The following is a 9,305-nucleotide window of genomic DNA, read 5'->3' as shown; positions in this document are numbered from 1 at the left end:
TACTTAAACGCAAATAACGACTATTTTAATTTAAAAACCGATTTAATTTCATCAAAAATTATCTAACTAATTTAATTTAATTTAATTTAATTTACAAGTTAAAATTCCATAATTCGATAAAACTCCGAGACAACCGCCTCGTGCGCTCATATACAGAATTACGCTATTTGCGGGTGCGACGCGCGGCAACAAAAAATAAAATAAAATAAAATAAAAAGGAATGCAACACAGGGACTTCCCAGGAGGTCACCCATCCTAGTACTACTCCTGCCCAAGCACGCTTAACTGCGGAGTTCCGATGGGATCCGGTGCTTTAGTGCTGGTATGATCGCATCCGTTATAGAATGACTCAAACCTCTACTTAAACGCAAATGACGACTATTTTAATTTAAAAACCGATTTAATTTCATCAAAAATTATCTAACTAATTTAATTTAATTTAATTTAATTTACAAGTTAAAATTCCATAATTCGATAAAACTCCGAGACAACCGCCTCGTGCGCTCATATACAGAATTACGCCATTTGCGGGTGCGACGCGCGGCAACAAAAAATAAAATAAAATAAAATAAAAAGGAATGCAACACAGGGACTTCCCAGGAGGTCACCCATCCTAGTACTACTCCTGCCCAAGCACGCTTAACTGCGGAGTTCCGATGGGATCCGGTGCTTTAGTGCTGGTATGATCGCATCCGTTATAGAATGACTCAAACCTCTACTTAAACGCAAATAACGACTATTTTAATTTAAAAACCGATTTAATTTCATCAAAAATTATCTAACTAATTTAATTTAATTTAATTTAATTTACAAGTTAAAATTCCATAATTCGATAAAACTCCGAGACAACCGCCTCGTGCGCTCATATACAGAATTACGCCATTTGCGGGTGCGACGCGCGGCAACAAAAAATAAAAAGGAATGCAACACAGGGACTTCCCAGGAGGTCACCCATCCTAGTACTACTCCTGCCCAAGCACGCTTAACTGCGGAGTTCCGATGGGATCCGGTGCTTTAGTGCTGGTATGATCGCATCCGTTATAGAATGACTCAAACCTCTACTTAAACGCAAATAACGACTATTTTAATTTAAAAACCGATTTAATTTCATCAAAAATTATCTAACTAATTTAATTTATTTTAATTTAATTTACAAGTTAAAATTCCATAATTCGATAAAACTCCGAGACAACCGCCTCGTGCGCTCATATACAGAATTACGCCATTTGCGGGTGCGACGCGCGGCAACAAAAAATAAAATAAAATAAAATAAAAAGGAATGCAACACACGGACTTCCCAGGAGGTCACCCATGCCCAAGCACGCTTAACTGCGGAGTTCCGATGGGATCCGGTGCTTTAGTGCTGGTATGATCGCATCCGTTATAGAATGACTCAAACCTCTACTTAAACGCAAATAACGACTATTTTAATTTAAAAACCGATTTAATTTCATCAAAAATTATCTAACTAATTTAATTTAATTTAATTTAATTTACAAGTTAAAATTCCATAATTCGATAAAACTCCGAGACAACCGCCTCGTGCGCTCATATACAGAATTACGCCATTTGCGGGTGCGACGCGCGGCAACAAAAAATAAAATAAAATAAAATAAAAAGGAATGCAACACAGGGACTTCCCAGGAGGTCACCCATCCTAGTACTACTCCTGCCCAAGCACGCTTAACTGCGTAGTTCCGATGGGATCCGGTGCTTTAGTGCTGGTATGATCGCATCCGTTATAGAATGACTCAAACCTCTACTTAAACGCCAATAACGACTATTTTAATTTAAAAACCGATTTAATTTCATCAAAAATTATCTAACTAATTTAATTTAATTTAATTTAATTTACAAGTTAAAATTCCATAATTCGATAAAACTCCGAGACAACCGCCTCGTGCGCTCATATACAGAATTACGCCATTTGCGGGTGCGACGCGCGGCAACAAAAAATAAAATAAAATAAAATAAAAAGGAATGCAACACAGGGACTTCCCAGGAGGTCACCCATCCTAGTACTACTCCTGCCCAAGCACGCTTAACTGCGGAGTTCCGATGGGATCCGGTGCTTTAGTGCTGGTATGATCGCATCCGTTATAGAATGACTCAAACCTCTACTTAAACGCAAATAACGACTATTTTAATTTAAAAACCGATTTAATTTCATCAAAAATTATCTAACTAATTTAATTTATTTTAATTTAATTTACAAGTTAAAATTCCATAATTCGATAAAACTCCGAGACAACCGCCTCGTGCGCTCATATACAGAATTACGCCATTTGCGGGTGCGACGCGCGGCAACAAAAAATAAAATAAAATAAAATAAAAAGGAATGCAACACAGGGACTTCCCAGGAGGTCACCCATCCTAGTACTACTCCTGCCCAAGCACGCTTAACTGCGGAGTTCCGATGGGATCCGGTGCTTTAGTGCTGGTATGATCGCATCCGTTATAGAATGACTCAAACCTCTACTTAAACGCAAATAACGACTATTTTAATTTAAAAACCGATTTAATTTCATCAAAAATTATCTAACTAATTTAATTTATTTTAATTTAATTTACAAGTTAAAATTCCATAATTCGATAAAACTCCGAGACAACCGCCTCGTGCGCTCATATACAGAATTACGCCATTTGCGGGTGCGACGCGCGACAACAAAAAATAAAATAAAATAAAATAAAAAGGAATGCAACACAGGGACTTCCCAGGAGGTCACCCATCCTAGTACTACTCCTGCCCAAGCACGCTTAACTGCGGAGTTCCGATGGGATCCGGTGCTTTAGTGCTGGTATGATCGCATCCGTTATGGAATGACTCAAACCTCTACTTAAACGCAAATAACGACTATTTTAATTTAAAAACCGATTTAATTTCATCAAAAATTATCTAACTAATTTAATTTAGTTTAATTTAATTTACAAGTTAAAATTCCATAATTCGATAAAACTCTGAGACAACCGCCTCGTGCGCTCATATACAGAATTACGCCATTTGCGGGTGCGACGCGCGGCAACAAAAAATAAAATAAAATAAAATAAAAAGGAATGCAACACAGGGACTTCCCAGGAGGTCACCCATCCTAGTACTACTCCTGCCCAAGCACGCTTAACTGCGGAGTTCCGATGGGATCCGGTGCTTTAGTGCTGGTATGATCGCATCTGTTATAGAATGACTCAAACCTCTACTTAAACGCAAATAACGACTATTTTAATTTAAAAACCGATTTAATTTCATCAAAAATTATCTAACTAATTTAATTTAATTTAATTTAATTTACAAGTTAAAATTCCATAATTCGATAAAACTCCGAGACAACCGCCTCGTGCGCTCATATACAGAATTACGCCATTTGCGGGTGCGACGCGCGGCAACAAAAAATAAAATAAAATAAAATAAAAAGGAATGCAACACAGGGACTTCCCAGGAGGTCACCCATCCTAGTACTACTCCTGCCCAAGCACGCTTAACTGCGGAGTTCCGATGGGATCCGGTGCTTTAGTGCTGGTATGATCGCATCCGTTATAGAATGACTCAAACCTCTACTTAAACGCAAATAACGACTATTTTAATTTAAAAACCGATTTAATTTCATCAAAAATTATCTAACTAATTTAATTTAATTTAATTTAATTTACAAGTTAAAATTCCATAATTCGATAAAACTCCGAGACAACCGCCTCGTGCGCCATTTGCGGGTGCGACGCGCGGCAACAAAAAATAAAATAAAATAAAATAAAAAGGAATGGAACACAGGGACTTCCCAGGAGGTCACCCATCCTAGTACTACTCCTGCCCAAGCACGCTTAACTGCGGAGTTCCGATGGGATCCGGTGCTTTAGTGCTGGTATGATCGCATCCGTTATAGAATGACTCAAACCTCTACTTAAACGCAAATAACGACTATTTTAATTTAAAAACCGATTTAATTTCATCAAAAATTATCTAACTAATTTAATTTAATTTAATTTAATTTACAAGTTAAAATTCCATAATTCGATAAAACTCCGAGACAACCGCCTCGTGCGCTCATATACAGAATTACGCCATTTGCGGGTGCGACGCGCGGCAACAAAAAATAAAATAAAATAAAATAAAAAGGAATGCAACACAGGGACTTCCCAGGAGGTCACCCATCCTAGTACTACTCCTGCCCAAGCACGCTTAACTGCGTAGTTCCGATGGGATCCGGTGCTTTAGTGCTGGTATGATCGCATCCGTTATAGAATGACTCAAACCTCTACTTAAACGCAAATAACGACTATTTTAATTTAAAAACCGATTTAATTTCATCAAAAATTATCTAACTAATTTAATTTAGTTTAATTTAATTTACAAGTTAAAATTCCATAATTCGATAAAACTCTGAGACAACCGCCTCGTGCGCTCATATACAGAATTACGCCATTTGCGGGTGCGACGCGCGGCAACAAAAAATAAAATAAAATAAAATAAAAAGGAATGCAACACAGGGACTTCCCAGGAGGTCACCCATCCTAGTACTACTCCTGCCCAAGCACGCTTAACTGCGGAGTTCCGATGGGATCCGGTGCTTTAGTGCTGGTATGATCGCATCCGTTATAGAATGACTCAAACCTCTACTTAAACGCAAATAACGACTATTTTAATTTAAAAACCGATTTAATTTCATCAAAAATTATCTAACTAATTTAATTTAATTTAATTTAACTTACAAGTTAAAATTCCATAATTCGATAAAACTCCGAGACAACCGCCTCGTGCGCTCATATACAGAATTACGCCATTTGCGGGTGCGACGCGCGGCAACAAAAAAAAAAATAAAATAAAATAAAAAGGAATGCAACACAGGGACTTCCCAGGAGGTCACCCATCCTAGTACTACTCCTGCCCAAGCACGTTTAACTGCGGAGTTCCGATGGGATCCGGTGCTTTAGTGCTGGTATGATCGCATCCGTTATAGAATGACTCAAACCTCTACTTAAACGCAAATAACGACTATTTTAATTTAAAAACCGATTTAATTTCATCAAAAATTATCTAACTAATTTAATTTAATTTAATTTAATTTACAAGTTAAAATTCCATAATTCGATAAAACTCCGAGACAACCGCCCCGTGCGCTCATATACAGAATTACGCCATTTGCGGGTGCGACGCGCGACAACAAAAAATAAAATAAAATAAAATAAAAAGGAATGCAACACAGGGACTTCCCAGGAGGTCACCCATCCTAGTACTACTCCTGCCCAAGCACGCTTAACTGCGGAGTTCCGATGGGATCCAGTGCTTTAGTGCTGGTATGATCGCATCCGTTATAGAATGACTCAAACCTCTACTTAAACGCAAATAACGACTATTTTAATTTAAAAACCGATTTAATTTCATCAAAAATTATCTAACTAATTTAATTTAATTTAATTTAATTTACAAGTTAAAATTCCATAATTCGATAAAACTCCGAGACAACCGCCTCGTGCGCTCATATACAGAATTACGCCATTTGCGGGTGCGACGCGCGGCAACAAAAAATAAAATAAAATAAAATAAAAAGGAATGCAACACAGGGACTTCCCAGGAGGTCACCCATCCTAGTACTACTCCTGCCCAAGCACGCTTAACTGCGGAGTTCCGATGGGATCCGGTGCTTTAGTGCTGGTATGATCGCATCCGTTATAGAATGACTCAAACCTCTACTTAAACGCAAATAACGACTATTTTAATTTAAAAACCGATTTAATTTCATCAAAAATTATCTAACTAATTTAATTTATTTTAATTTAATTTACAAGTTAAAATTCCATAATTCGATAAAACTCCGAGACAACCGCCTCGTGCGCTCATATACAGAATTACGCCATTTGCGGGTGCGACGCGCGGCAACAAAAAATAAAATAAAATAAAATAAAAAGGAATGCAACACAGGGACTTCCCAGGAGGTCACCCATCCTAGTACTACTCCTGCCCAAGCACGCTTAACTGCGGAGTTCCGATGGGATCCGGTGCTTTAGTGCTGGTATGATCGCATCCGTTATAGAATGACTCAAACCTCTACTTAAACGCAAATAACGACTATTTTAATTTAAAAACCGATTTAATTTCATCAAAAATTATCTAACTAATTTAATTTATTTTAATTTAATTTACAAGTTAAAATTCCATAATTCGATAAAACTCCGAGACAACCGCCTCGTGCGCTCATATACAGAATTACGCCATTTGCGGGTGCGACGCGCGGCAACAAAAAATAAAATAAAATAAAATAAAAAGGAATGCAACACAGGGACTTCCCAGGAGGTCACCCATCCTAGTACTACTCCTGCCCAAGCACGCTTAACTGCGGAGTTCCGATGGGATCCGGTGCTTTAGTGCTGGTATGATCGCATCCGTTATAGAATGACTCAAACCTCTACTTAAACGCAAATAACGACTATTTTAATTTAAAAACCGATTTAATTTCATCAAAAATTATCTAACTAATTTAATTTATTTTAATTTAATTTACAAGTTAAAATTCCATAATTCGATAAAACTCCGAGACAACCGCCTCGTGCGCTCATATACAGAATTACGCCATTTGCGGGTGCGACGCGCGGCAACAAAAAATAAAATAAAATAAAATAAAAAGGAATGCAACACAGGGACTTCCCAGGAGGTCACCCATGCCCAAGCACGCTTAACTGCGGAGTTCCGATGGGATCCGGTGCTTTAGTGCTGGTATGATCGCATCCGTTATAGAATGACTCAAACCTCTACTTAAACGCAAATAACGACTATTTTAATTTAAAAACCGATTTAATTTCATCAAAAATTATCTAACTAATTTAATTTAATTTAATTTAATTTACAAGTTAAAATTCCATAATTCGATAAAACTCCGAGACAACCGCCTCGTGCGCTCATATACAGAATTACGCCATTTGCGGGTGCGACGCGCGGCAACAAAAAATAAAATAAAATAAAATAAAAAGGAATGCAACACAGGGACTTCCCAGGAGGTCACCCATCCTAGTACTACTCCTGCCCAAGCACGCTTAACTGCGGAGTTCCGATGGGATCCGGTGCTTTAGTGCTGGTATGATCGCATCTGTTATAGAATGACTCAAACCTCTACTTAAACGCAAATAACGACTATTTTAATTTAAAAACCGATTTAATTTCATCAAAAATTATCTAACTAATTTAATTTAATTTAATTTAATTTACAAGTTAAAATTCCATAATTCGATAAAACTCCGAGACAACCGCCTCGTGCGCTCATATACAGAATTACGCCATTTGCGGGTGCGACGCGCGGCAACAAAAAATAAAATAAAATAAAATAAAAAGGAATGCAACACAGGGACTTCCCAGGAGGTCACCCATCCTAGTACTACTCCTGCCCAAGCACGCTTAACTGCGGAGTTCCGATGGGATCCGGTGCTTTAGTGCTGGTATGATCGCATCCGTTATAGAATGACTCAAACCTCTACTTAAACGCAAATAACGACTATTTTAATTTAAAAACCGATTTAATTTCATCAAAAATTATCTAACTAATTTAATTTAGTTTAATTTAATTTACAAGTTAAAATTCCATAATTCGATAAAATTCTGAGACAACCGCCTCGTGCGCTCATATACAGAATTACGCCATTTGCGGGTGCGACGCGCGGCAACAAAAAATAAAATAAAATAAAATAAAAAGGAATGCAACACAGGGACTTCCCAGGAGGTCACCCATCCTAGTACTACTCCTGCCCAAGCACGCTTAACTGCGGAGTTCCGATGGGATCCGGTGCTTTAGTGCTGGTATGATCGCATCTGTTATAGAATGACTCAAACCTCTACTTAAACGCAAATAACGACTATTTTAATTTAAAAACCGATTTAATTTCATCAAAAATTATCTAACTAATTTAATTTAATTTAATTTAATTTACAAGTTAAAATTCCATAATTCGATAAAACTCCGAGACAACCGCCTCGTGCGCTCATATACAGAATTACGCCATTTGCGGGTGCGACGCGCGGCAACAAAAAATAAAATAAAATAAAATAAAAAGGAATGCAACACAGGGACTTCCCAGGAGGTCACCCATCCTAGTACTACTCCTGCCCAAGCACGCTTAACTGCGGAGTTCCGATGGGATCCGGTGCTTTAGTGCTGGTATGATCGCATCCGTTATAGAATGACTCAAACCTCTACTTAAACGCAAATAACGACTATTTTAATTTAAAAACCGATTTAATTTCATCAAAAATTATCTAACTAATTTAATTTAGTTTAATTTAATTTACAAGTTAAAATTCCATAATTCGATAAAACTCTGAGACAACCGCCTCGTGCGCTCATATACAGAATTACGCCATTTGCGGGTGCGACGCGCGGCAACAAAAAATAAAATAAAATAAAATAAAAAGGAATGCAACACAGGGACTTCCCAGGAGGTCACCCATCCTAGTACTACTCCTGCCCAAGCACGCTTAACTGCGGAGTTCCGATGGGATCCGGTGCTTTAGTGCTGGTATGATCGCATCTGTTATAGAATGACTCAAACCTCTACTTAAACGCAAATAACGACTATTTTAATTTAAAAACCGATTTAATTTCATCAAAAATTATCTAACTAATTTAATTTAATTTAATTTACAAGTTAAAATTCCATAATTCGATAAAACTCCGAGACAACCGCCTCGTGCGCTCATATACAGAATTACGCCATTTGCGGGTGCGACGCGCGGCAACAAAAAATAAAATAAAATAAAATAAAAAGGAATGCAACACAGGGACTTCCCAGGAGGTCACCCATCCTAGTACTACTCCTGCCCAAGCATGCTTAACTGCGGAGTTCCGATGGGATCCGGTGCTTTAGTGCTGGTATGATCGCATCCGTTATAGAATGACTCAAACCTCTACTTAAACGCAAATAACGACTATTTTAATTTAAAAACCGATTTAATTTCATCAAAAATTATCTAACTAATTTAATTTAATTTAATTTAATTTACAAGTTAAAATTCCATAATTCGATAAAACTCCGAGACAACCGCCTCGTGCGCTCATATACAGAATTACGCCATTTGCGGGTGCGACGCGCGGCAACAAAAAATAAAATAAAATAAAATAAAAAGGAATGCAACACAGGGACTTCCCAGGAGGTCACCCATCCTAGTACTACTCCTGCCCAAGCATGCTTAACTGCGGAGTTCCGATGGGATCCGGTGCTTTAGTGCTGGTATGATCGCATCCGTTATAGAATGACTCAAACCTCTACTTAAACGCAAATAACGACTATTTTAATTTAAAAACCGATTTAATTTCATCAAAAATTATCTA

General features: G+C 37.5%; 24 non-coding genes and 2 pseudogenes across 24 annotated transcripts; all 26 read right to left on the bottom strand.

Annotated features, from left to right (window-relative positions):
- Positions 1 to 217: 217 nt before the first annotated feature.
- LOC144570390 (5S ribosomal RNA) lies at positions 218 to 336 on the bottom strand. Its single transcript, XR_013516658.1, has one exon. It is a non-coding gene; the product is annotated as a 5S ribosomal RNA (ribosomal RNA).
- Positions 337 to 575: 239 nt separating this feature from the next.
- On the bottom strand, positions 576 to 694 carry LOC144570388 (5S ribosomal RNA). Its single transcript, XR_013516656.1, has one exon. It is a non-coding gene; the product is annotated as a 5S ribosomal RNA (ribosomal RNA).
- A 224-nt stretch (positions 695 to 918) lies between these two features.
- Positions 919 to 1,037, bottom strand: LOC144570387 (5S ribosomal RNA). Its single transcript, XR_013516655.1, has one exon. It is a non-coding gene; the product is annotated as a 5S ribosomal RNA (ribosomal RNA).
- Positions 1,038 to 1,276: 239 nt separating this feature from the next.
- Positions 1,277 to 1,380, bottom strand: LOC144570793 (5S ribosomal RNA; annotated as a pseudogene).
- Positions 1,381 to 1,619: 239 nt separating this feature from the next.
- LOC144570728 (5S ribosomal RNA) lies at positions 1,620 to 1,738 on the bottom strand. The gene has a single exon (XR_013516982.1). It is a non-coding gene; the product is annotated as a 5S ribosomal RNA (ribosomal RNA).
- Positions 1,739 to 1,977: 239 nt separating this feature from the next.
- On the bottom strand, positions 1,978 to 2,096 carry LOC144570386 (5S ribosomal RNA). The gene has a single exon (XR_013516654.1). It is a non-coding gene; the product is annotated as a 5S ribosomal RNA (ribosomal RNA).
- A 239-nt stretch (positions 2,097 to 2,335) lies between these two features.
- LOC144570385 (5S ribosomal RNA) lies at positions 2,336 to 2,454 on the bottom strand. The gene has a single exon (XR_013516653.1). It is a non-coding gene; the product is annotated as a 5S ribosomal RNA (ribosomal RNA).
- Positions 2,455 to 2,693: 239 nt separating this feature from the next.
- LOC144570384 (5S ribosomal RNA) lies at positions 2,694 to 2,812 on the bottom strand. The gene has a single exon (XR_013516652.1). It is a non-coding gene; the product is annotated as a 5S ribosomal RNA (ribosomal RNA).
- Positions 2,813 to 3,051: 239 nt separating this feature from the next.
- On the bottom strand, positions 3,052 to 3,170 carry LOC144570521 (5S ribosomal RNA). The gene has a single exon (XR_013516784.1). It is a non-coding gene; the product is annotated as a 5S ribosomal RNA (ribosomal RNA).
- A 239-nt stretch (positions 3,171 to 3,409) lies between these two features.
- LOC144570383 (5S ribosomal RNA) lies at positions 3,410 to 3,528 on the bottom strand. The gene has a single exon (XR_013516651.1). It is a non-coding gene; the product is annotated as a 5S ribosomal RNA (ribosomal RNA).
- Positions 3,529 to 3,749: 221 nt separating this feature from the next.
- Positions 3,750 to 3,868, bottom strand: LOC144570706 (5S ribosomal RNA). Its single transcript, XR_013516962.1, has one exon. It is a non-coding gene; the product is annotated as a 5S ribosomal RNA (ribosomal RNA).
- Positions 3,869 to 4,107: 239 nt separating this feature from the next.
- LOC144570727 (5S ribosomal RNA) lies at positions 4,108 to 4,226 on the bottom strand. Its single transcript, XR_013516981.1, has one exon. It is a non-coding gene; the product is annotated as a 5S ribosomal RNA (ribosomal RNA).
- A 239-nt stretch (positions 4,227 to 4,465) lies between these two features.
- LOC144570382 (5S ribosomal RNA) lies at positions 4,466 to 4,584 on the bottom strand. Its single transcript, XR_013516650.1, has one exon. It is a non-coding gene; the product is annotated as a 5S ribosomal RNA (ribosomal RNA).
- A 239-nt stretch (positions 4,585 to 4,823) lies between these two features.
- Positions 4,824 to 4,942, bottom strand: LOC144570443 (5S ribosomal RNA). Its single transcript, XR_013516708.1, has one exon. It is a non-coding gene; the product is annotated as a 5S ribosomal RNA (ribosomal RNA).
- A 239-nt stretch (positions 4,943 to 5,181) lies between these two features.
- On the bottom strand, positions 5,182 to 5,300 carry LOC144570469 (5S ribosomal RNA). The gene has a single exon (XR_013516733.1). It is a non-coding gene; the product is annotated as a 5S ribosomal RNA (ribosomal RNA).
- A 239-nt stretch (positions 5,301 to 5,539) lies between these two features.
- LOC144570381 (5S ribosomal RNA) lies at positions 5,540 to 5,658 on the bottom strand. Its single transcript, XR_013516649.1, has one exon. It is a non-coding gene; the product is annotated as a 5S ribosomal RNA (ribosomal RNA).
- A 239-nt stretch (positions 5,659 to 5,897) lies between these two features.
- On the bottom strand, positions 5,898 to 6,016 carry LOC144570380 (5S ribosomal RNA). The gene has a single exon (XR_013516648.1). It is a non-coding gene; the product is annotated as a 5S ribosomal RNA (ribosomal RNA).
- A 239-nt stretch (positions 6,017 to 6,255) lies between these two features.
- LOC144570379 (5S ribosomal RNA) lies at positions 6,256 to 6,374 on the bottom strand. Its single transcript, XR_013516647.1, has one exon. It is a non-coding gene; the product is annotated as a 5S ribosomal RNA (ribosomal RNA).
- Positions 6,375 to 6,613: 239 nt separating this feature from the next.
- LOC144570786 (5S ribosomal RNA) lies at positions 6,614 to 6,717 on the bottom strand (annotated as a pseudogene).
- A 239-nt stretch (positions 6,718 to 6,956) lies between these two features.
- Positions 6,957 to 7,075, bottom strand: LOC144570520 (5S ribosomal RNA). The gene has a single exon (XR_013516783.1). It is a non-coding gene; the product is annotated as a 5S ribosomal RNA (ribosomal RNA).
- Positions 7,076 to 7,314: 239 nt separating this feature from the next.
- LOC144570377 (5S ribosomal RNA) lies at positions 7,315 to 7,433 on the bottom strand. Its single transcript, XR_013516645.1, has one exon. It is a non-coding gene; the product is annotated as a 5S ribosomal RNA (ribosomal RNA).
- Positions 7,434 to 7,672: 239 nt separating this feature from the next.
- Positions 7,673 to 7,791, bottom strand: LOC144570519 (5S ribosomal RNA). Its single transcript, XR_013516782.1, has one exon. It is a non-coding gene; the product is annotated as a 5S ribosomal RNA (ribosomal RNA).
- A 239-nt stretch (positions 7,792 to 8,030) lies between these two features.
- On the bottom strand, positions 8,031 to 8,149 carry LOC144570376 (5S ribosomal RNA). The gene has a single exon (XR_013516644.1). It is a non-coding gene; the product is annotated as a 5S ribosomal RNA (ribosomal RNA).
- A 239-nt stretch (positions 8,150 to 8,388) lies between these two features.
- On the bottom strand, positions 8,389 to 8,507 carry LOC144570518 (5S ribosomal RNA). The gene has a single exon (XR_013516781.1). It is a non-coding gene; the product is annotated as a 5S ribosomal RNA (ribosomal RNA).
- Positions 8,508 to 8,741: 234 nt separating this feature from the next.
- On the bottom strand, positions 8,742 to 8,860 carry LOC144570613 (5S ribosomal RNA). The gene has a single exon (XR_013516873.1). It is a non-coding gene; the product is annotated as a 5S ribosomal RNA (ribosomal RNA).
- Positions 8,861 to 9,099: 239 nt separating this feature from the next.
- LOC144570612 (5S ribosomal RNA) lies at positions 9,100 to 9,218 on the bottom strand. The gene has a single exon (XR_013516872.1). It is a non-coding gene; the product is annotated as a 5S ribosomal RNA (ribosomal RNA).
- Positions 9,219 to 9,305: the final 87 nt, after the last annotated feature.

This window comes from Carex rostrata, chromosome 18 (assembly GCF_964058835.1).
Source record: "Carex rostrata chromosome 18, lpCarRost1.2, whole genome shotgun sequence".
Classification (NCBI taxonomy): Eukaryota; Viridiplantae; Streptophyta; class Magnoliopsida; order Poales; family Cyperaceae; genus Carex; species Carex rostrata.
This window is presented reverse-complemented; position numbering and strand designations above follow the sequence as displayed.